Source organism: Pezoporus occidentalis, unplaced genomic scaffold, assembly GCF_034315485.1.
Source record: "Pezoporus occidentalis ecotype Australia unplaced genomic scaffold, CSIRO_AGI_Poc_V1 ctg116, whole genome shotgun sequence".
Taxonomy (NCBI): Eukaryota; Metazoa; Chordata; class Aves; order Psittaciformes; family Psittacidae; genus Pezoporus; species Pezoporus occidentalis.
The window spans coordinates 2061486-2086473 of NW_026912951.1; the positions used below are offsets into that span (position 1 = coordinate 2061486).

The 24988-nt window shown below is 40.5% G+C and overlaps 1 protein-coding gene across 4 annotated transcripts in view; it reads left to right on the forward strand.

Moving 5' to 3' along the window:
* The window catches only part of NDST2 (N-deacetylase and N-sulfotransferase 2), a 136694-nt gene that overhangs the window by 40010 nt on the left and 71696 nt on the right, over nucleotides 1-24988 (forward strand). The window contains exon 1 of one of the 4 annotated variants that reach the window (XM_062639536.1): nucleotides 4881-5123. The exons of 2 other annotated variants lie outside the window; for them this stretch is intronic. The gene's annotated coding sequence lies outside the window, so the exon portion shown is untranslated. Of the gene's footprint in view, nucleotides 1-4880; nucleotides 5124-13161; nucleotides 13237-24988 lie in introns of those variants that run through there. One more of the 4 variants, XM_062639498.1, reaches the window with a different exon arrangement.

The window sequence follows — 24988 nt, forward strand, 5'->3', positions numbered from 1 at the left end:
GGTGTCTTCAGTGGGAAATGACGGGTCAGTGATATGGTGCATACTTTTGCTGGATACACGTGTTGTGTCATCAGGTCAGCTCCGTCTGTGTACTCTGTCTATATTCACTCCTAGCTTGAAAAGACTTGTATTGAGAATAGCTCAGAGAGACTTCAGCCATGCTTGTCAATTTAAATCAAGATGCTTTGGCTTTCCAGAATGCTGTCCGCAGAATGTTTTGAGGTCTGGAATTCTTGGATGATTTTTGTGTGCTTTCTAATGTTTTTAGGCTTTTTTTTTTATTCCCAGAAACCGTTTTGGTGTATGCTTTGAAAGATTAGCGTGTAGTATTTTTCTGTTTTGTCCTCTGAATCTTTGACTGTCTGCCTTTTTCACTTGTTCTTTCTCACTTCTGCATTTCAGGCAGGTAAAATATGAGGTTTATTCCGTGATGCTCTTAAGTTCAAGTTTGTAGTTCTTTGCCATGTTTCTTAGAAATTGTCTTGTTTATCTGGGATGAAATTGGGAATGTAAAACCAAAAAAAAAATGTTCCTTTCCCACAGCAGATAAACCCTTGACATTGACAGGACCTGCAGAGCTGTTACTATTTCTGTGATAGGGAGTGACTTCAGACCTGAAATCAAAATGGCTGTTTATTCCTGAGATAGATAATGTGTTGTTTAATCCCAGAAGTAAAAATACTTTTAAAAATGTGTTCTGAAAAATGAAGCTACAACCCTGAGCTGTAGCTTCAGAGGTATAGAAGCCTGAGATGTTGCCTGTTTTTTGACCATAGTGTGAAGTGGGGTAGCTGTTGGGTGAAGGTTTGCTGGACTTGAGTCTTTTGCCCTGTCAGCTTGATAAAGGCCCTCTTTCCTTCTCTGGTGTCATTATTCTGGGGCCAAAGGGTTCTGGTTTGTATAAATAAGAAGGCACTGAGGACCAGATAGGCTGAGAGAGCTGGGGTTGTTCAGCCTGGAGACGAGAAGGCTCCAGAGAGACCTTAAAGCAGCTTCCAGTGTCTAAAGGGGGCCTATAAGGAATCTGGAGAGGGACTTCTTACTGTCCTGTAGTGACAGGACAAGGGGGGATGGCTTTAAACTGACAGAGGGTAGATTTAGGTTAGATATAAGGAAGACGTTTTTGACTGTGAGGGTGGTGAGGCACTGCACAGGTTGCCCAGAGAAGTTGTGGATGCCCCATCCCTGACAGAGTTCAAGGCCAGGTTGGACAGGGCTGAGAGCACCCTGGTCTTACCAGAAGATGTCCCTGCCCATGGCAGGAGGCTTGGAAATGGATGATTTTTAAGGTCCTTTCCAACCCAAACTATTCTGTGATCTTAGTGAACGGTAACTTGTTGCTGCCTTTCTAGTCCCTTTGTTCTTCTGACTTTTAGATAGGGGGATTTGCTGTTGGTTACTTTATGGCATGGTATCAGTCTCTGTGAGTTCCTGTGGATAGGGAAGAGTTGATTGATTGAGCTTGCTTGAAGGCTGTGAGCAGGAGCGGGAGAGTATTTGGTCTCCACTGTTTCCATGTGCCAGGTTATTCAATCTCGGGTTGGAGTATCTCTCTATCATGTTTAAAGCCTCTTTCAATATATCTTCTCTTGGACACTGAATTCTGGCTCAGTCTTGGCTCTGTTGGTTGGTGGTGGATACTTAACTCTAAACTTGGAATATTTGTTAAGTTTTAATGCTTTTATTTACTTTTTTAATGTAGAACAGGATTGTTCATTCCCCTATTTTAAAGTGGCATCTCAGGGAATAGCTGTAGCGTAGCATTCTACTGCTAAATCAGCACTATTAGAGTGTAGTCACTTCAGAGGTTAATTTTCTTGGTAGGCATGACAAGGTTTTCAGAGGGGGCATCTACTTAAAGTGAATTTAGTTCTGGGTTAACAGCTGTGGCAGCAGCAGATTAGTTTGTTCCCTGAGCAGGTCCAGGTGCAGTACAGGATGCTATGACGTGCCATTGCCAGTGCCTTCTCATTCGTGATTTCACCACTGGTTCAGGTTCACCACCAGTTAACTTTTCTGTGAAATTGCCGCCTGTTGAGTTGGAGGCTTTTGTAGCATGTGAGCTGTGCAGAGGCCACCAATCTCGATCAGAACCCGAGTCAGCTTCGTTCTCGGCCAACCTGAAGCTATTGCTGTATTCCAGCTTTTATTATTGCATGACAGGCGCACATGGTGGGCAGTCCTTTGAATGCTGGCTGTGCTGTACTGTTTATTGTTCTGTTTTGGGAAGCTGGATAAGACCTTGATTCTGTGTGGTCATGCTTCTCACTTCAGTACCTCTCTGTAGGGAGCCTTTTGAGATGCTAACTTTAGCCACTTCATAGTAGATTAATTTCCAAAATGTGTTGTCTCATTGGTGAGAGACATCCCTATTCCTTTTCTGGTGGCTGTAGGAAAACACACAGTAGGACAGTATTGTTGGTACAGCTCTCTGCTCTTGGGATGCGTTTTGGCACATTTATGAATATTAGTAACATGGTCAGTGTCTTCTCCCTTGCCTAAAGCATGCTGCTAGAATGGATTTGGGAAAGCTGTCTATTTCTGTGGGTATAGTTTTTGGATCACAGGAAGGCAAGTGGATGATGCTGGTAGATAGCAAGTCTTTGAAGTACGTTAGAGTCAACTTCAGAGAGGAAGAAAATCCCTTCTCTGAGCTACAGATAAACAACAATGCTTTCAAACCTTCAGAAGGATCAAGGTGAAACTCAGTGAACAGCAAGTGCAGAGAAGATGATCCTGCTTTGTGACAAGTGGCAAAAATACCTTCTTTCCTTTTTTGTGCTCCTGTAACAAAGCAAAACAACAAAGTGCTCTGAGATTGTTCTTTGAAAAGAACATAAAAAGCTTATTATGTTAAATATCTTAATAGATGTGGGTTGAATATATTTTAAAAGGGATGGAAATATCTCCTTGGAATTCTCAAATATCTTTTCACTTACTTTTGAAGAAATTAATTCATCTATTTGTGGATGCATTTAGCAGCATCTGTTTGCTTATTTACACTTGTAGGAGACTGGCATCTTCCAACTGGTGTGTGTCACTCCCAGTTTAGTTGGCTTCAGCTGGGAGAGAGAGCCTGGAGCAGTTTCATTTCTCTTTTTCTTGTTAAATTCTTCAGAAAAGAAGGAAAGTACTTCTAAACCATGCAACTTGAAGTACATTTCAAAAGGTAAATATACCCTCCTTTACCTAAGGAAAAGACTGTCTCGGGAAGATAAATCAGCAGTAGAAAGTGGCGGCAGAAGTAAAGTGACTGTCAGATTGTTCCCTCCGAGGTTCCCTTGTGGTTTTTCCAAGATTCAGAGTCTTGAAAGACAAAGGAGAAAAATTAAGCAATTTTTTTCAGAGGAGGAAAGTGTTTTTCAAAAGCAGTTGTGTATTGACATGGCTTTGTAATGGTTGGTGCTAGTAAAGGCTGAAGTTCAGAGGACAGGGGCTTTTATTAACATGACTTACAGGTTGCAGTGTCATGAATGGGAAATAAAGACTTGCATAAGAAACAGTCGAATGTCCAAAATTCAGGTGGGAGCAGTGAAGAAAAATTGATGTTTAAGAAAAAAAATAAAATCTATTTTAACTTATTTGCTGATACATGAGGACTACTGGGAGAACTCAAAACAGCTCTGCAGGTCACCTTTCACAGAAAGCTACGCTGTATAGAAATGGCTCTAAAACAAGTGCCACACTACTGTGTGTACCGTATGCAGTACAAAAGTGAAAAGTGAGAAAAAACTCAGAATTGAGAGGTGGTGGGTTTGAGTGGGGGAGGGAGATTTAAATGTGTCCTTCAGGGAGGAATCTGTGTAAAGAATGGAGAAAGAAATAAGATGGCAGCAGCAGCAGCCAGGACTTGCAGAGCTTTTCAGTCCTTTGTTTGGTTATCTTGCGTAAGTGCTTTAGCCAGAGACTCTTTCAGTAGCTGCATGGGGCCAGTTTGGAACACAAATGTGCATGAATCCAAATGTAATTTCCCTGGTGTGTGCATTGTGGCTGTGACAGCTCAAGTTATGATTGTGAAATAGCAGGAAGAAGAAGTTCATAAGATGGCCAGACCTAAAATGTTATGGACTGACTTACCCAGCGCTCCCATGAGCTCAGCAAAGGTGCTGCCTGACTTTTAAATCTCGCTGCTTCCAGGCTTCATTTTGGTGTGCCTCAGGAAAGAAGAAACACTGTTTCTTTGTGCATCTAAGTGATTCCAGCATAGTAGAAGCAGTAGACATTTACTTCCACGTAAGGTACAGAGCAGGTGGTGCTAATTCTCCACTCCAGTTTGTGGTCAGTGCTGGCGCACAGGCTGAGTCGGCATCAGTGGTTTCGATCTGTACATGTGCAGTGCTATACAGGGAATGACAGTATCTTTTTCCCTTTCAGGCAGTTCTTTTTCCTGTGAGGCAATAATCTACAGCTTTCCCTAACTCCCAGTGTTCAGAATGCATTTGTCTTTCCTTTGGGCAGGACTGGTGCAGAATAAGGGATTCCCACCCCCCACATCAATACACTGCTCACAGAAACGGCACCTCATCATGGCTGTGGGCCAACTTGTCTTGGGGACCGTGCAGGGAAGGAAGAGGCTTTTCCCTCTTCTACATGCAACTTGCACAGCAAAGAGAAGTTGCAAAGTTTGCAACTTTCCCTGCTTCTTCAACATTAAGATTTCCCGGGTCTGCCCTCTCTCTCTTTTTTTCCAACCTCCTTCCATCTCTTGTTACCATGGAGAATGAAATGCCAGTTCCATTCAAGTTGTCGGCTGAATAGGTTTTGAGGTTGATGGATGGTGAGAATCTCTTATCCCTCCTTCTCCAAACACCGCCCCTGCCTGGTTCTTGACATTTCACTTGCCAGAGACTGGCAGTCAGCGAGAGGGAGCTGAAAAGGAGGCTGGCAGTGTCCTGCTGAGATGCTCTTTCAGTGCTCTGGATGAAATCAGCAGCCGTGAGAAGGTCTTAAGGACTTTGGTGCAGAGCCTTGTCCTCAAGCTGGCTGAGGCATGAATGCTCACTTCAGTGCATGTTCCTGCTTCCCCAGAGCACTCAGGGAAAGAAAGATTCATGTACAAGTCTTGCTCCTGCTTATGACTGTGTTTCAAGGGGTGATGTAACTTCTGCCATGTAAAGGAAAAGGTAAGGAATGAATGAATATAGTGCATGCTCTGGCAATAACCTGTTCCTCCTGTATATACTCTTTTAGCCTTCATGTTAGTGCCACGTCACACAAGAAGTGGAATTTCTTTGCTGCAGTCTGACTTGCCTGGTTTCCTGGCTGTGATGCTGAAGTTAGCAGGAGAGTCTGTCTTTCGTGAGATTCTAGCAGTCCCCATATGTACTGGTTGCCTACGCACTGTATTATTAACGCAGTGTCAAAACAACTTTCTGAATAAGGTACCTTTTAATAATGAATATGTTGAATTGTGGATCTTGACAGGCCCAAGGTTGAAATAGGATGTTGGGGATACTGCTGAAGTGCATGAAATGGAGTTACAAAGCACAAAATCCAAAATCCAAAAATTTATAGATAATATTTCTTTGTTGTGATGTATTACTTTTCATCCAAGATAACTATGATTTTATAGGGGGATCATGAGAATTTTCAGCTTATTCTGAAGGGCTTAAGCTTGTTCTTTTTACTGGAGGGATTATTTTGTCTGATGACCACTTAACAGAGTTTGGGAGAAGTGAATACCTGGCATGGTTTGATAGATGTTTGCATTTCAGTTCTAGAAGTAACAGCTACTAAATTTTATGATTTGAAATCAGACATTGTTTCCAGCTGGAAGCATTCCATGAATATACACTTGTTGGGTGAGGGAAGGGATTTTTGTGAGCTTTCTGAAAATTCGCAGTGTCAGGACTATACCAACATAGAAATTAATACCAATGGTATACTTTAGTGGGTGCCATTTCATTTTTTTTAAGGTCATATGTGGAAATTTGTTCTCTTTCGGTATGTCTTTTCAGTACATTGCACTGATAAATATTTCCACATCTTCTCTATGTTCCTAAACTTGCTAAACAAATCTTTTCACACTGCCGCCAACAGCTTTTGCATCTGTTTTAGCTCCTCAAGAGTTCGCTCTCCATTTGATGTTTTATGTCCTGTTTGTTGTTGGATTGCTGTCTCCCTGCTGGAGTTTTCCTACTGTGCAGTCACTTTACCTGTTGTGCAAACCACTTCTGAAAATGTTAATGTGTTAGCTGTTTGGCCACTGATGTGTTAAAAGGGAATTTTAAATTCCTGCATCAGAAAGGCATGTGTGTATGACAATACCTAGATAATAATAAAAAATAAAATATGTATATTATATATATCCATATCTATTATATACATATATATATGCATATACCATCCCATTCGTTAGTTAGTTTATTGCAAAGATTGTAATAGTATTTCTGTTACCAAAACTAGAGATTCCCTAGAGGGATGCATGCATAATGGACTCAGTTACCCATGACTTTTAGTCATATGAGATAATGTGCAGGACTTTGATTTCCTCCTTTGGACCTAGTTGGATGGGGTACTGCAAAAACTCAGATTAAAAGAAAACACACTGCTGAAGCAGCTTCTTTTTATTGTAAATACATCACTCTTGTCAGATGGAGTTGAAAGAAAATGATACAGGGAGGAAAAAAGGGGGGAAGTCCTTTGGGACACAGAATGATACTGTAGTTTGGGATTAGCTTCCTAATAGGCACTTGGCTTCATGTTACCATTTGTAAGGGATAGGGGAAAGGGTGAGCATCTGTTTTAACATAGTGATTTTTAAGTGAGCTGAAAACAGCATCAGGGCTTACATGTGTATTTCCATTTAATCTGTTAACCTGCTGGGGCTTTTTTGATTTAGATATTGGCCCTCTGAAAAAAATATACTCCTACCTGCTTGTGAGTTTGCATGAGATGAAATCCGCAATCTTCCTCTCCCACTCTGTGAGGATTGTTATGCTAATAATTTTAGAGCTTGTCAAAAATTTCTCTGGGTATTGCTGACTGGTTTCAACTTCTGAAGAAACACCTTCCATTTTTCAGTATGGATACATTTAGAATCACTCTGCCCCCTGAAATGCCTCCTTCTCCCACTGCCAGGATCAGCCTTTACTCGATTCGGTTTTGTGGGGGTTTGTTTGTTCACTTTATTTATTTATGTTTCCCCTAATGATTATTGGACTGACTTAATAACAACAATAAATTGTATGATTAGGACACATCTGGTAGCTTCTCTGCTTCATCCCATCTGGTCTTTGGTTAAATTATTCTTAGAAAATTATTTAATGTCTCACTCATTTTAGATTCAGAGTTGTTTGATTCATTTTTCCCTTCTCCTTTCTCATCTGAACAGTAGGCAGAGCTTGTCATTTTCTGATCTCTCCCTAAAGCCTTCTGCCTCCTATTTATGTACAGGCAGCTGGAGGAAGATCCAGCTCTAAATCTCCGTCTGTTTCCTAGATGTTTTACTGTACCTTTACTCAGAGCCAGCGTTTCCATTCAGAGCTTTCCCAGCCGGTGCAGCATGGATTCAACCTTCTTTGCTTCAGCTCTACTCCTGTCCCTGCTGCCTGGTGCCCCAGTCAGTGAGGGTGGGCAAAGCTTTGTTCACTGCAGCTAGGGAAAAAGCTCTCAGACTGAAGCTGTCTGTCCATGGATTTATGAAGACAGCTCTTCACTGATTCATACTTTGCAAGTTACCTTTAAAACCTTTAAGTCTGGAAAATTAATTTTAGTTTAGCTTTTGCTAAGGCTTCCTACCTGCTCTGATCAAGTGAATTTTTAAGCCTTTTATTATAGGCTGGTCTACATGCAAAAAAAGAGCATCGTGCTCTCTAGTTGCTCATTCTCTTTCAAGTGTCATTTACTGGAATCTCTCTACCTTTTGCCTCCTGTAAAATATACACGGAATTACAGGCATATAATTAAATCAACATATTAAGTGTGTGAGGAATGAGAGGCAGTGAGGATTTTGATGGCCATATCCACAGTCAGAATATTAAAATCTATGATATCAGGTATCTAAGCTATTTTCTAGTCTATTGAGAGCGCTGGTTGTGTAAGAGCAATTTCCAGCTGAGACAAAATGTGTTTCTGTGCTGGGTCAGCACAACAGGCGATCATTTTTCCTACCTGGCAGTCTGGCTGCTTCATAAACCATGTGGCTGCTAGTTAAAACACTCAGATGTGCAGTACTACTGCTCATCAGGGATGGGAGATTTGAATAATTGCTGAATACTTGTGAGGGTTTGACTGGAAAAAATGTTACAATTTCAGGTAAGTTGCTTTGCCAGTAATCCCTGCCCAAGTCACTCTGTTGCATCTGGCTTACTTTATACTTAAAATTGACTTGGTCAGTGTCTGAGATTGATTTTCTTCCTGATTTTTTTTTTTTGTGCCTAAGCATTGCGCACATACTGTTGCTGCTTGCATTATCTACGGATGTAGAGCACCAGGTTCTCAGAGCTGAGGCTTGTATTTATTTCATTTACTTTACATTATGTGTATCAACTGGAGTTCCTGTTGTCATAACCCAAATCTGGAACACAAAATCAAAATGAAAAACTGTAAAACAAAATATAGCATAGGAGGCATAACAGGAAGTGGGATTAATCTCTTTAATGTAAATATTATCCTCTCTAACCTTGGATTTCTGAATAGGTGTTTGACATCAGTTTACCAGAAAGACTAGGAGTAGCAAGCTGTTGTGGGGTGGAGTCAAATCTGGGGCAACATGAGGGATGCCCCTTATAACTTGGATGTATTTGGGTAGTGTATGCCTGAAGGCCAGCTGCTGGCTCTTTCAGATTTGTCCCTGTGAAATCCTCTCCTATAGTTTTGTTCCAGACTCTATACCAATACATCCCTTCCCACCCAGTCTGGTTGTCTTTTGTTGGCTCTGTATTGCTCTTCCCAGCTGTGATAGTGGATTTTTATTCTATCAGTAGAGCAGAAAGATAGGAGAGAAGCAGGGGAAGAGAGATCTGAGAGTGATATTTGCTTCTGCTTTAAATAAAAGTTCACATTTTTCCCAGCAGAGAGATGCTGTAGAAGAAACATGAGGGCACACTAGGGAGAGCTTTTGAAAATGCTGCTTATTTCACTCTTGTGCAGAGTTTTGACTGCTGGAACATATTCAAAGTTTGTTACCATTTTACAGTTTAAAAGTTTAGCTGGAAATAACCAGTGTCTCAGTTGCACAATCGTTCTTGAGATTTAGGACAAGACACAAACACATGCTCTAATGGACTAGGATATTCTCTAGCCTGCTTCTGTATCCCTAGCCTTCCCCTGTAGTCTGTATAATAAAGAAACTATTTTGTGAAAGGTGATCTCAGACTATGCTTGTCCTGGAAAGGTCAGGGTTGCTCTCATCTGCCACAGTTGTGGCATTTCTGTCTTGCTTCAGTTCCTGCAGTCAGGCAGCTGTACAGTGCATTCGATCAGCTCATAAATCTGACAGATCAATAATTTTTTGATGGATTAGTTACTTGGATCAGTCTGCTACAAATGGTCAGGGATGTGGGATCCACCTTGTTAGCTGGTAGCTGCTAACATTGGTTTTTAGGCTCTTTGTGGATCTGTACCCTGAAGCTTTTAACATTCCTCTGTAATATGCTTTTGGGTAACTGACTGAGCTCAGAGCAGTATTACGCTGCAGATGAGTACAGGGCAAGCTGCGGTTTCTTCTTCTATAAGCAGTAGCTCAGTGTAGTGTAATAGCTGTGAGTTGTAACATTCTCTTATGCAGGGGTTTTCAGACTCGGCTGAGCAGAATGTCATCTGCAGGAGACAATCAGTTGCGGGCCAAGCTGGCATAGCTGTAGGTGGACACACACTTCTGTCCATATGCTTCTCTGTCATCTTCTCACATTTGCTGTCTCTTGGGCCTAGACCCATAGGAGTGATTACCTCTTCCTTCTTTCCTGGGACCTTAAACTTGTGTTTTCATCTATGCTTTGCAGCCCTACAAATCAGGTGCTGCTTGAGGTTAATCACAAACAGTAAATGCATGGTCCCATGCGTCATCCTGCAGTGCTTCTGCTCCTGAGCAGTGCTGAGCAGCAGGATCTGCCTGTACACAAAACAGCATGATAGTGACCTCAGTCGATAGACATTTAACTGGCTTGGCAGAGAACCATTCAGACAAGAACCAACAAGATGCCATCAGGAGCTGCCATCATGTTCTACCTTGGAAATTGTTTTTGAGATTCTCTGCTTTGGCAGTTGACCTTCAGAGACAGTATGGATCTTTCATCATCTTCACCCAAATGTGCTTTTTCTTGATCTGAGGAAGGGATTTATACAGTAAGGGAGGTGCCTTCTAGGCCCATCTACCTATTTCCATATCTTATCCAACAGTTGTTTCAGTAGTTTAAATTATGTGGGTTTGTTACTCTGGATCATGGATATAAATAGATGCCAGAAGCATGAGGCCTTATCAGCTGTGAGCAGCTGTACTTGACTTTTCATTTTAAATCTAGGCACCTGAAGAGCAGATGAGTAACAAAACTTGGTTTTCTGGAGAGTAAAACTTCTTAATTATTTGCAGTTTGTTGAAAGCTATTCCGTCTGTGCTTAAAGTAGACTAGAATTCGCCTTGTTGGGGAAGGCTATGACCCTACGTGTTGGAGCTCAGAGCTAAGGTTCAGGGTGGTCAGTATTACGGTCTGTAATGGCCTGGGGTTTAAATGCTGTGTATGTATGAACAGTCATGCTTAACTGAGTATATTGTTTGCATACGTTGGAAAACCTACCCAGTCAAGTCTGATTTCCTTAAAAGTATTGTCTTTATACTCTTAAAAGAAGTGGCTCTTGGGGAATGCCTGAGGATGCTGGGAAGTGAAGAGGAATGCACACAGGCAAAACTTGAAAGGACAGGATTTCAGACACACTATGGGGGATGTTACAAATAGCCTTTCTAAGCATGATAGGTTAATTTTTACCTCTGAATTACTGTGCAGGCACTGAAATTGGCCTTTCTTTTTAATTTTTTTTACAGCTAATGTTTTATTTTTCCATGGGTACATTATTCTGGTAGCAAGTTACCTGTACAGAAATCCCATGTTCAGCCCTGAGAGCAGGACATGGATTTTTGCATGGCTGAGACCCTGAGCTAATCTACTTGCTGAGGCTTCAACAGCTTTGCTGAGAGCCACTGCTGATGTGCCTGCTTTGTGCTACTGGAACATGGGACACTGGGAAGCTGGTTTTGGAGGAGCATTGAGGATCCAGCTGGGGTCCACAGCTTACGGGTTTGGGATGATGCTCTGGCTCTGCAAGACTTAGAGCCACGGACCTGATGATAGTAACAGTTTGAGGATCCCTTCTGCTCTGAGATTTGTCATATAGGGTTTCTTATGGGCTGACTCAGTAGGCCAGCTAAAAGTCTTCCAAGAACCTGGAGCACCGCACAGTGCAGACACTGGATTTTTACCTCGGAGTAGCAGGGTTTGTGTGCTTGGGGTTTTCCCCTTATCTGCCTATACCCATTCCCACTATCCTGGACAATGGAAAGCTGACTTAATTTGTTAATGCTTGGTTGAAGGCTGTATCAATTGGTGTCTGACCAAACTAAGAATAAAGTATTTAGTTCAGATGTTTTCTCCTGGGATGCTCAATGTTCAGAACATTTATGGAAAAGATTGAGAGGGCAAATAATCCTGTACCTGACTGTGCTGCTAAATGCATCTACCCTTGAATAATGGCTTTCTTCCTAGAACAAATATACTCAGCTTGATGTATCTTTTATCTTTGCAGTGTGAACAGCAAATGTGCTTTTTTGTTTCCTGCTTCCAGGAAAGCCTGTGGGCCTGTGTGGTTTGCATGTGCTAAGAGATTGTATAGCAGAGGTATTTTATGGAAAAAAAGAAGAAAATTTTCTGCCAGTAAAGTATTTTGGTTTTTTTCCACTTAGATACTGTTTTCAAATGGTGAAAGTGTCCAAAAGGAGGTGTACAAGAATACACTACTTAAAGTAACATAACCTCCCACGGAAGCAATGTTCTGTGTGTCCAGAGAAGGGCAGTGAAGCTGGTGAAGGGTCTGGAGCACAAGTCTTATGAGGAATGGCTGAGGGACCTGGGTTGTTTAATCTGGAGAAAAGGAGGCTCAGGGGGACCTTATCACCTTCTACAGCTGCCTGAAAGGAGGTTGTAGTGAGGTGGGGATCAGTCTCTTGTCCCAGGTAACAAGTGATAGGACAAGAGGAAATGGCCTCAAGTTGTACCAGGGGAGGTTTAGGTTGGATATTGGGAAAACCTTCTTCACCAAAAGGTTTGTCAAGCCCTGGTTGAGCCACCATCCCTGGAGTGATTTAAAAGATGTGTAGATGGGGTGGACATGGCTTAGTGGTAGACTTGGCAGTGTTAGGTGCAGTGTTAGGCAGTTGGACCTGATGATTTTAAAGTTCCTTCCCAACCTAAATGATTCTGTGTTTCTTATATTGACTTGTGTTTGCCTGTAAGGGGTAGAAAAGTATTGTTCTGTCCTTGGGCTGTGATAGTCTACAGAGAATAAATCGACTGAGTGAGGTGGTTGTAAAGTCTGTTGCCATCTTATGTTGAAGTTCTTATTTTCTGTGTCTAGTTTTGCAATATTTGTTATGCGGAGTCATCTGTAATGTCGTGTCATGTTGTGCAAGACATCTTGACTCACTTAGGGGAGCACCTTGCTGTGCACCGTCTTCTTCCTTTCAGCTGGAATCCCAGGCTCTTCCTAGCCCTTGGTTTAGCCATTTCTGCTTAACAGGTACAATAATCTCTAATAGACTGAGCAACAGCACGTGGCTGAGCCTCCTCTTCAGTAGCATGTGACCAGAGCCTAGTCAAAGTAGGACTTGATAATTCTTATTAACCCAGGAAGAAAGAGAAAGCAAGCAAACAAACAAAATCTGTCTGAAAAGATAAGTCCAGTATGTCTGATTTACAGTCCTTCTCTAATCTTTTTATCCTATTTGTGACTTTGGGTGATTTTCATTCAGTTCAGTTGTTCCATTGCCTTGCTGAAGGAATTGCTAAAATCAGTACTACCTTACTTCCATTTCCTGAGCTGAGAAGTGTAGTAGTTCAGGTACTGAAGGTAATCAGATACCCTGGCTGGAGAATGTTTATAGTTTGGCAGATATTACTGCCTTACACTGTCAAATATGCATATTTATACAAAACCTCTTCTCTTTCCCCAGTTTCCTGGTGCTCTCACTCAGTCTGCGTCTGGTACCACACAGCTCTTCCTGAGACAGCACATACACTGCTAGAGGTAAGGAAGAGCAGATACGAAGGGTAATTTTGTCCTGGGTAGCATGGTAGACAGGGACACTGAGAGAATTCAGATTCTGTGGGTCTTTGGTTCAGTATGTTGATAAGAAACAAATCTTTGGTGACTTGGGACATTATAGCTACATTATTATAATTCAGTAATTCATGGTTTCTTCATTGTGTTACTTATGAAATGACATAAAGTATGAGTAACCAACTGAAGCTGAGTAGTGACTCTTCAGGCTTTCCTTGAGGTGATTTCCCCACCCCCAGTGGTATTGACACAGAGTTATAAAAGATTTAGAATCTGTGCTGCGTACTTAGTCTCTATTACACTACTGTATAATAGTACTGTAGTGAAGTATATCAAGATTTATGTATATTTACATATGGAAAGAGATACAGAATGAAAATTAAAAGTTGACTTGTCTGGCTCTTGTACAAAATCTTCTAGGTAGGAAAGGATATAATGTCCTAATGTATGGTGTAGCTATTGTATTAGGTCTGAGGTTACACAGGAATGAGGTTGCTCTGAGAAGAAGGTTTATTCTGTGTTAGTTTGCACCCATTATCATTGTTTGCCACTTCTCTCCCCCTTTATATATTTATAGACACTTTTTGTCCAATATGCTTTTCAAAGATCAACTTTTTGTACTAAAATTATTCAAGGAGACCTACTAACCACCGCCCTTCTAATACATCCCAGGATGCCATTGGCCTTCTTAGCCACAAGATGAAGAAATAACCTTCTCCAGAGTGCACCACTAGTTGTTTTTGGCACTAGCTTGCTGTACTTTTAAAAGCAGAAATGTTCATTTTGCTTCAAGTGACTTTATCCTCCAGAGCTTGGTGGAATGATTGTGCACAAGATAGGGAGCTGTCACAAATTCCATCCTATGGGTTGCTTTGATTTTAGGAGCTGTAGCCAACTCCAGAGTGTCAGAACAATGGATTTAATTTCTCACCATCATCTTAGGGGAACAGTGGTAATAAGAGATTATGACTTGTTGTCTCACAAGTATTGTCTCAGACATGCATCCCTGCTAGCTCCTTATCAGCTGTTGTGCTGGGCTCTCTTTGGCACAGGAAAGCATAAATCTTCCAGCCCTTTGGGAAGTGCCCATTTCAATTTTCTTTGTGTCTCTCCACCTAATAAAGTTGTTTTGAAAAGGGGAATTCAGAAAGGAAGAGTGGTCCTGCTTCTGGATTTGGTTTATGTGCAGCTGTTGGTGTTTAATGTGGCTGTTTCTGGGCTGGGGCTTATTGAAATGTCGTCCTCAAGGGAGTACTGCCTTATCTGGGACAGGTATTGCAGAGCTCACTGTGATTCAGCTCATACCATTTTAAGCAGGACAGCGGTATCTGTGTTAAATTTCAGAGTTTTCTGTTAAACCTGATGCCACTTTTCAGCTGGGATAGGCTCTTTAATCTTCTTCTTGTCATGCTTTAGGGTAGCTCCAGGGACAGTAACATCTGTGCTGTCTGTATAGGGCTGATGTCTGTTTCAGGAGTCAGTTTGTGCTTTTATCCAGTGTCTCTTAATAGCACCGAGAGGGCAAGCCCTGCACCTTTCTGCAGGAGGCTTTACAGGATGGCAGTAACTACTGGCATTGCATCATGCAGGCCTTGGGCCTCCTTCACTTCACATTGACTTGTGAATACTTCTGAGATCCAAAGCACTCCAGAAAAGTTGCTGGTTGCAGGTGGGGGAAGATCAGTAGTCATGTAAACCCTGCGCTTAGGTGGTGAGGTAGGTGGATGTAGATGACTGAAGAGGTTGAATCATGGCTTTACTGAATTGATATGGAATGGATATTCTGTTCCTGAGAGTATCTTGGAGATCGTCCAGCCTCAACCTTCCCCCAGAATTGCTGTGTTGAAAGGAAGGGGGTATGATTTCCTTTACTGTCTCCCTCTTTGCTTCTGCACTTCCTTTCTTTTTGTTTACAATTGTTCTTTAAAGAAATAACATGACACCCCCCCCCCCCTTACAGATTTTCATAATTTTAACAAAACAAAAGGGAGGTATATAGGAGCCTCATTCATCACCTTTTGTCACTAGACTTGATTTGACATCTGAGACTACAGAGAAACTTTGGCAAGTGCAATGATTTCCCGTGTGGGGGTAATAAGAGAGAAAAAAGCTGTCAGTTGAAAACAGCAGGAGCTGCATTAGCAAATATAAATTAAACAGATGGCTAAGATACTGCAGCTGTCACATAGAAGCTCCAGGAAGATCTTTAGCCTAGAGCTGCAGGAGGCTATTTTAAAAGGAAAGATGAAAACAATGACAAAGCAAACTTCAGCATGACGAAAGAGACAATAGAGCCATTCAGATGGTTATATGAAACATACCCAGCACTGTTGGTTGGGTTTTTTTCCTTCACCTTTTCAAATCTTAGGATTATAAAATTAATTTAGGATCAGCTATTATAAGATCACATTACAGATTTTCATGGCTTGGGTTTGTCTGCTCGGTTTTATAGGTACTCTTCTGCACAAGACACTGGCTCTGACGCATGCTCTGGAAAGTGGGGAGGAGTGTAACACTGTGCAGTTTTGATCTTCAAGTGTTTGCTTTACAGCTGTTTCAAGAAAAAACTTATGAGAGAATTGTTTATCAATGTAACACTGCTTTTCCACAAATGTTTTAAGTGTTTCACATTTTGGTGGGTAGAAGAAGCATATTCATTCAAAGTGTCTTGAATGTTCGGTCTTAAGGTAGCATTTTTCAGACCCGTTTTCAGCTAAAAATTGACTCCTCTTTTCCTTTGTGAAAGAAGTGATAAAACTGCATCCAGGTATGTTTGTTATGTTAAAATACAGCCATATATTAAAATGAGGGCAAATTGGAATTCGCTGCTGTTTCTCAGAGGCCAAAAGGGAATAATTTTCTAACCAGTGTGTCCATAAGGCATTTTCCTTGATTAGAACTGATGGTTTGTCATAGATACCTTGTGTGTAAGCAGAGACTGTTTCACTGCCTTTACAGTTAGATGATGATGATTTGAATTATGAAATAGGTGCAGCTGCATTTGAAGCCTGTGTTTTACATTCAAAGAAATAGTGTGCACAGATAGATTCCTAGGCAGACCGATTGATTTCCTGGAGTTCTGCTTTTCCGGTTTGCCTTTTTTACTGAAAAAAAGAATAAAAAATCATGTATTTATGGTTTAATTTTTTAAATGATGCCTAATAGGCAAGAAATTCTGGATTTGGATTGTACTACAGACCTTTGTGCAAAATTGGTATATCTTCAGTTCTGCATATTTCTTCCACATTGTTTTGTTCCTGTACAGTAACTATTTTTAGGTGTAGGTAGATCTAATTCTAATCTTCATCTGTATTTGAGAGCTACAAAACCTGTATATAAAAAAATTTAATGTTTTGTTCCTCTGTATTTATCCTTCCTCCAGTCATCCCCAGAAAGTTTGAGTACATGAGCTGTAACATGCTCTGGAAGTCTGTGAACCTCCATTCTGTTAGAACTACGAAGTTCTTCCTTGAGATGTAAATGCTCTTTACTGGCTAAATCTCTGACCTGTTCTAGACTTTTTCCTGATCTTAGTGGTTCAGGACATAAATCATGAAGGATATCAAAGGTCAAAAGCAACAGCTTGAACTTACTTGTGCAAGCTTGCTGAAAACATGTAGCCTCAGTCTTCCCATACTGTTCAGGGTGCTTCAGCTGCCTCTCTCAGTAGAAATGAGCTCCTCAACATTTAACTGTATTTCTTCTGTGGTTGTGGCTTTGTGCTTCAGTGTAGAACAGAACAGCTGATCATTCTGAATAACCATTGTTTCTGCCCTTTACATTTCATTTCTACCCCTGCAGAAACTTCGGAGCAGTTGTAAATTCCAGAAGACTAAAAGGGAAAAAGCCTCAACCTGAGTGTATGCCTTTTCTTCCATTTTTGCTCAAGAGAAATAAAGTTGTCCTTGAAGTGTACTTGAACTTTGCAACGATAAATGTGGGATATCTTTGTCAGTGATGAAGGCATGTTTCAGAGTAGGTGACCTTCCACTTGGGAGGCCTGGCCTCGGCCTCCACTTGTTCTCAGGCTTTTGCTTCAAATACTTTAGCTAAACTCTACTGCCAGGATGTGCTCAGCAAAGGAACAGTTTCGTGTAGGCAGGACCCAGGGCATACTGAAAGATTATGCACTGAACATTGCACATTCCCTGTGAACTCTCTTCTGGGAGGAAATGAAGGGTTCAGTCAGTGTGAGATGGGAGATGACAGTTAAGAAGGGATGGGAAGGAGCTAAAACAGAGAAGTGAGTGCAATGGGAAGAAAGATAGCTTTGTCTTTAAAGGTGGTTAGCCTTGAATTTTCCTCTTGAGCATCCCAAAAGCAAGAATGAACTTTTCCAGCTGGAAATGTAGTTAATGTTTAATGGTCATAGTCTGTCCTTGATCTTCATGCAAACGTTCTGGTGTTACCGATGGAGGATGCTATGGAGAGTGGAGGGGTACATGATTGCTATGCTGTAAGCACAGCAAATGGAGTGCTGTCTGACCTATGGCACACAGCTAGTCAGGAAAATGTCTTTATAGTTTTTGAAATAAGACTGTGACATAAATTTTCGTAACCTAGGAAGTGTTAATATCTGACTTTCATTGATTAGGAACAGCTGCTTACATGGAAAATACACGCTAGTGCAAAAAGGAAAGCTGATCCAGCTTTTTTTTAATGCTCTCATGACAGGTGAGTGCTTCTTAACTAGAAGCAAGACAGCCCAGCCTTTTGGTGCTTTAGGTTTGGTCTGTAGTTTAGCCAATCTGCAAAAAGATTTCATGTGTTTTGGCTCTCATTTGAACCTTGTTCTTTTTAAGCCTAGTCCAGAACTGTCAAGTCTGGTTTTAGGTCAGTGCTGTTCTTCACGCTATGTAGACAAGTACACTGGTGACTGAGAGAACATGTAGTAAATATAAATTACCTCTTATTATTATTCTCATCATTTCAGAGGTCACAAATAATTCTTAGCTTTAGCAAGGCAGCACATTAGGTAGTCCTGGTATGTGGTTGTGGATTTTACAGTACTATGTTAGTAAATAATGGGTTACTGGTTGATTTCCAGTAGCTAGTCTTTTTGTAATTCATCTCAGTAGCAGAGAAGATTGAGTTTCGTATTTAGTTTTGCTTTAAAGTATATTTAGCTTTACTTTTCAGTGGAAAGCAACTGAAAACACCTGCTTAAATTTGGTAATGAAACCATCTTTCATATGAAAAACAAATTTTCCATATTGTTAAGTAGATTACTTCCCTTAACTGTGACAATTTCTGTCTTTGGATTTTGAGATCTGTTCCAGGTTGAAGCACATCTGATCTGCATCAGTTTATGGGAAAATGTTTAGCCAGTTTGCAACCCATCACAGATTTGAAACATGGCTCTGTCAAAGTCTGATACTGTGGTGCATAGATTGGGTGCTGTGGGTGTTAGAAAGTCTTGTGCTACTGAAGATGGATATGGAGAGACACACTTCTAAAATAAATACAGGTATTTACTGAACAAAAACCTGAAGCAAGCCCTTAGGTGGTAAGATTTACTGCAGATTTGCTGAAATGTTGAAAGGCAAAATGTAAATGTGCAAATGATGGTAGCTGCAGGCTACAACCCCAGCCAGCTCAGAAGAATGCTAAACATGACTAGAAAAAATATGGCAAGTAGAAAAAAAAAAAGGCAAGTTTAGGAACCTGGCATGATGGCGCCTCTCCACCTTTGTTAAGAGACAAATAATGGTTATTAGATGTTCTAAACATCTAAACTGAGGTCTTGAGTAGAAAATAATACCACAGTTGAAAATGGGTGTCGCATGAACTAGTTTCTTGTACCACAGTCTGTGTTCTTTGCAGTTGTAGAAGTAATTTCTATGCCTTCATTCTATTGCTGTTAATATTCTGTTCTTTTCTATTCAGCAGAATATATCTGACCAAAGCTTTATCTTGTTTTTATTCCTTTGGCTTCTTGCTTCGTAAAGAAAAAGAAAAAAACCCTGAACAATTATTTTGTGTAAAATAGTAAAGTCAAATGCATTTGCTGATGAAAGGATTTCTTTACAGAGGGCTCTATTGCTTCTAGCTCATTCACATAAATGCAGAGGTTTGGTACTGTGAAAGCAGTAAATATTATCCCTTCATTTGTTGTCTCTGAAGTATGTTGCTCTCAGCTACCCTTCAGGGTTTTGCCAGCATAACTCTCCTTTCTTAGGATTGTGGAGAAATTGCCCTTAGTTGACATACAATGTTCTATGCTAGATTCAGTTAAATAACACCAAAAATGTACTTCTGCCAGTACAGCTTGTCTTTTTGAGGAACTGGTATTACCTGTTCTGGCAAAATCACTTTTTTACCTGTGTAAACTGCATCTCAACTAGGCTGATTTGCTGGTATAGCTATTTTAGCAAAGCCTTTCTGCTGTATAAAAGACCTTACTGATAATACAGCAAGGTTCTCACAGCAGATGAAAGGGCTTTACAAACATGAATTAAGCTTCACAACACCTTTGTAAAATAATCATTCTTCTAGCTTGCCAATGCCTGTTTTCTTTTAATGTGAGATGTTTTGCAGGGATGAGAAGGAAGGGTAGAAGATTCAGAGTTGAGGCAATTAATGTCTGGTGACATTGATAAACTAAACAAATTTCTAATCTGTTGTGGAATCATCTGCCAACTCCATCTGACGTTTAAAAATGTCCTAGCAAAATCAGTGGGTTAGAGTACCAAATAGCTACTGGTTGCTGGTTTCACCTGATCTTTGATGGTATGAGGAGTTCTAATGCTGACACTTTGCAATTCGTTTCTTCCTGAAGACCTGGATCTGGCTTTTGTGTATGTGGTGTTCTCATTAATACTGTTTTTAACTACAGTGATCTCTCTAATGGATTTATATTAGACTCTTGCAGTCTCATACTGTTCATGTAGGTCAGGGTATGAACGGCTTGCACAGTTAAGGGATCTCAAAGGGAATGGAGAGAGGAACAAAACTGAAGAGATATGCACAAGAATGATTTTTAAAGTCAAGCCACTCAAAAATCAGTGTAGTCTGATACTAAGTGTGCCCATGTGGTCTTAATTCAGACTTTCTTCTGTGCTAATTACTGTGTCATCTTTAATTACATTATCACATTTATTTCCTTTTCATCTCTTAGGGAGCAAGGAACAGAAGAACTCCACTGGGATGTAGGTTAATTTTCTTTGCCATTCAAAAGCATCGCTTTTGAATTCAGCCTGTAAACTTTGAGGCAGGTCCAGGTATTTCTGCAGTCCTCTGTTAAACACCATGTCCTGGACTCTGTATTAATACATCTATCAAGAATTCAAACAAGCTGTGCGATTAATCCGCTTCCCAGTTCAGGGCTTTTGTGTAATGGTAATAGTTTTCACAAACAAGATACCTTTCCTCACCAAGTGTAGTGAGGAACTCTACTTTTGAAAAGCTGTCCCAGATCTCCTGAAATTTGGGTGATGGTGAAGCATCTGGGCTGAATGTGTTCCCTCTCGTAACCTTTCCTGTGTGCTACAGGAGGTTCCATTAACTGTTTGGCAGTGGGCTTGATCCTGTAAGAGGTACTTGATCTAATCAGGGTATTTTTGTGCTGTGTTTCCACAGCAACAGCACACTTTCTCTTTTTTATCTCCTCTCAAGGTAGCCGATGCTTTTAGAATTAGACCTGTGGAAAAGCTTGGCCTTCTTGTCTTCTATTGAGATGTCAGCTTGCACAGGTCAAGAATGGAAAGTGTAGGATGGGGAGCGTGTGAGTCTCAGAACAGTCAGTGTGATTATGAAGTGACAGCGGAAGGAACAAGGCCTACTTAATTGTGGGTTTTAGTGTTAATAAAATGGTTGTGCTGAAAGTCGTGGCTCTTTCTAAGCTCTATAAATGAAAGCCCTGGAACTGGGGCATTAGCAACTATCATTTTAGCCCTTTGCAGGTGCTCTTGTAATCATTTAGGACCCATGCCCACTTCATGTGTTCATGCACAGTATGAAAACAGGTGTACATTCTTCTATCTGTCTGCTCATAGACACTTTTTGTGTGCATGTCATGGTAAGAAACCTATTCTTCTGTCATGACATTCTTCCTAGCATTGTGGGGAAGGGACATGTTTAATTGCTCCACTGAAACAGAAAGTAAATGAAAGCCACCTCTTTGGCATGGTATCCGCTGTAGGTAGCGAGACACTTCACTTCAAACTGAAGTACACATGCCTGTCTCAACATCTGTTTCTGTGTGGAGGACTAAGAAGCTTTCATTTGAAATATTTCCATAGATCAGTCCCTTCTTGTTATCGTGTAAAGGTGGGTGAGAACAGAAGCATATGGTTTGATAATGATATATTTCTGCTGTTGGCTTTTCTCATCTGTAGTTAGGAAAGCAGTCTCTTCTTATGCGGGTGTCTTATGTGCACCTAAATACAATTGCTCTATTTTTTTTCAACTGTTTTACTTTGCTTCTTCCCCAGTTTCCTGGTCCTAAGAACTAAACTTGCATCTTTACCTGCAGAGCATATAATTTGTGGTACTGGGCTGTTCCCTGTGGTTTGTTTTGGGGTTTGTTTTTTGATGTTGGGTTTTTTGTTTTGTTTTTTTTTCTCCTTTACTTCACTTCCTTTTCTTAGGAACTGCATTAGGTAATGTAATAAGTGCTGTTCTGCTCTTAACACACTCACTAACCAAGTATGTTGTGGAATAATCTTAATTTAAAATTCAGACAAGTCAGTTATATTACTAATACTGGATTCAGGAATCTCCCTACTTTTAAGGGTGAATATCTAAAGCAATGTCTGTCACTATTTTATGCTTTTGCAGTAAAGGCTTCTGCTTGATGTCAGTGTGGTGGCTCTTCACCGCACTGTACTGTGAGTAGTTTTGAGTCAGGATGCTATAAGTTTTATATTTTTCTCTGGGAAATAGTAAGCAGATGTGTTGACTGGCAAAATCAGTGGCTAATAGATGAAACCACATAATCTGGGGTTATCATGGGAAGGTACATAATTTATATTCATTTTTACAGTGATAAGGCCAGAAATTCACTGATGCTTATCCATCTAAAACATAAAAAAGCTATTCAGGATTAAGCATCCAAGTTGGAAGCATCATATATGTACAAAAGCCGGAAATGAATTAAAATACCTTTTATTACTTTCTAATTATAAGCACATCTGGATGTACTTTTCACGTTAAAGATCTTGAATTTAGTTCAAAGATGAAGAGCATTCCAGTACTGAACCTTTTTAAAATTGAATATGAAGTTTAAAATTTCAGGTCATTGCTTGACTTCAACTCTTCCTGGTTGTACCTAGCTCTTTTTTGACTGCACATTGAACTGTGCATTTTAGTTTACTCAAGAACTTGTTTATTGAAAGACCAGAGGTGTAGAATTCTATGTCTGTTTAATATTCAGTAATTTCCCATTAAGCTACTTGACACAAGTTAAAATTTATGTTAATACTGTCTTGATTAAACAGCACTTGTTATCACTTCACTGTGATATGGCCAAATCGGTTTCCTAGCAGACGTCGCAATAAAGGAGACATACCACTATAACATGTCCAAATTGGGTATTACAGTAATGTTTTTCACTTCCATAGCATCTTTCATTTCAGAGTACTTCATTTGATCATGTATAATACTGGAAAAGCATACTAAGTAATATAATGACCAAAGGAAATCATAATCATGCATAAAAAAATCTTAAGGATTTTCTGCATTTGAATTGTATTATAGCTGCAGTGTAGTGCAATGCAAACGTCTGACACATGACAGCATACAAGTCCTTGCCTCGTTTTTTTTTTTCTGTTTTAAGAATTGAACTAATGTTTTGCATTTACTTAATGGTTACATTTATCGATTGCGTTTTACAGATAGCATAACTGAGAGCAGACACTGAGGGCAGTGTGCCCAAGATCCCAGTATTTCCTGTAATTCTGCTTGTGTTTTCCTGATTTGATTTGGAATGATTCAGTTAAGAACTATATGTAATTTCATACATAATGGCGTGTGATGTATCAAGTGGCTCATCAGATAACATTCAGACTCACCATTTCCCTCTGTGCATGCACCTGGCTGAGTTTTCTTGTAACCATAATTCATTTTATTGCCAAATTTTCCCAAGCTTAATATTACATGGTCCACCTACTAAGGTCGATGTCCATATTGGGTTACAAGGTGAATAGTCCAGTTGGATTTCAGCCATCCTTGAAAGCCAAAAGCACTTTCCCCAAATATTAAAGCTATTTCTTGCATTTGTTAGGTCTTAATATAACTCAAAGGCAGTTGAAGCAATTTTACTTAAACCAAGGTTGTAATATCTCGGTGCAGCAGGCAAAAGAAGAGCAATTGACAACAGGCTGAGAAGGTGGAGGCACTAGCTGGCATAGCCATGAGGCTGCAGGGGCCACTGCCCTCCTGGCCCCCCTTTAATTCCCTGTAGCCTGTTGGGGGCATTGCTGCTGGAGAGGTGCTAGATATGTGAGCTTCGAGTTTGATGTGAAGCTGGTACTGTAACATTTAAGGATATCGCAAGTAAGAACTGGTAAGAGATCAGTGAAGGCTTTCTGAGGCATTAATGGTCCTCCCAGTGGAGTCCTCTTAAATTATTCATGCCGTTTGAGCTTTTAGTCAAGCTGAGCACTTTGCACTCAAATGTGATAGTAGAAGGTAAAAGGAAATTAACCCTGTGGTGGTATATTGAAAGTTTCTTACCAAAGTAGTAATTTTGACAGTGTGTTGAGGGGACAGAAGCAGTGGGAAACATCTCAACTCTGAACTGATCTCAGAAAGTGCTCATGTGCTCTGCAGCAAAGCAATAGACACACCCCTTGAACCTATATTTAAGTCCTGGGGTCACGTCCTGCCTTATCCTTCCTCATCAAAGTATGTCTTCCAAATTTCAAAGTATGTCTTAGAGCTGCAATATGAGATAGTACTCAAAGCTTTCCTGTAGAAGGCTTCAGTGTATAAAGGCTGACTGTAGTAGCCAAGATTTCTCAATTATTTGCATGTCAGGTAGCAGGAATCTGTATCTGGATTCCAGCTTAAGCCTGTAGATATTACTGTGTTTGTGATTGTTTCTTTGAACATGTTTATGTTTCCTTAGGTGAACTCCTTATGTTTTAGGACTCTTCTTTTCTTTCTCTCTACCAATTTTAATTTATCCCATCATTACGTACAGTGAGACTGTGTGCTCAAGGGGGCTTTTAGGAAGGGTTCAGAAACAAGAAGCTTTTAATGCAGTGTCTCTATAGTGTTAATTGATCTGGGATATTTGTGCTGGAGTGGTCTCTTATATCCAGCTTTTACTCCCTGTCTATCCCCCAGCTCCTCTGAGGTTTCGCAGCAAGTATCCAGAATGTAAAACAGATCATTGCAAATTAGTGGAGAATGACCTCACTTAGAGGCTGAGTTACTTTGGGAATGGAGTGGAGAAGGTGACTGTAAATATAAATCCTTTGCTGGTACATAAGTTTAAGGATGTCTAAACTTCAGTTTACCATGTGAGCCTTTTGTAAATAGGACTAAAATGTATTTGGAGGCAGGGAAGATAACTTGTGGTGGAAAAATGCAATACTGGTGCCAAGTACTGGTTGACTTGTGAGCGCAGGACGCAGATTTCCCCATGTGCTCACAGACACTTTATATCCAGATTCCTCCTTTTTCTTTCCCGATTACAGAAACTCATGTTCAAGGGTAATATTTTTAAAAGCAAGTTATTACTTAGAAGTGCATGGTCTGTGGCTGCAGCTTTTAG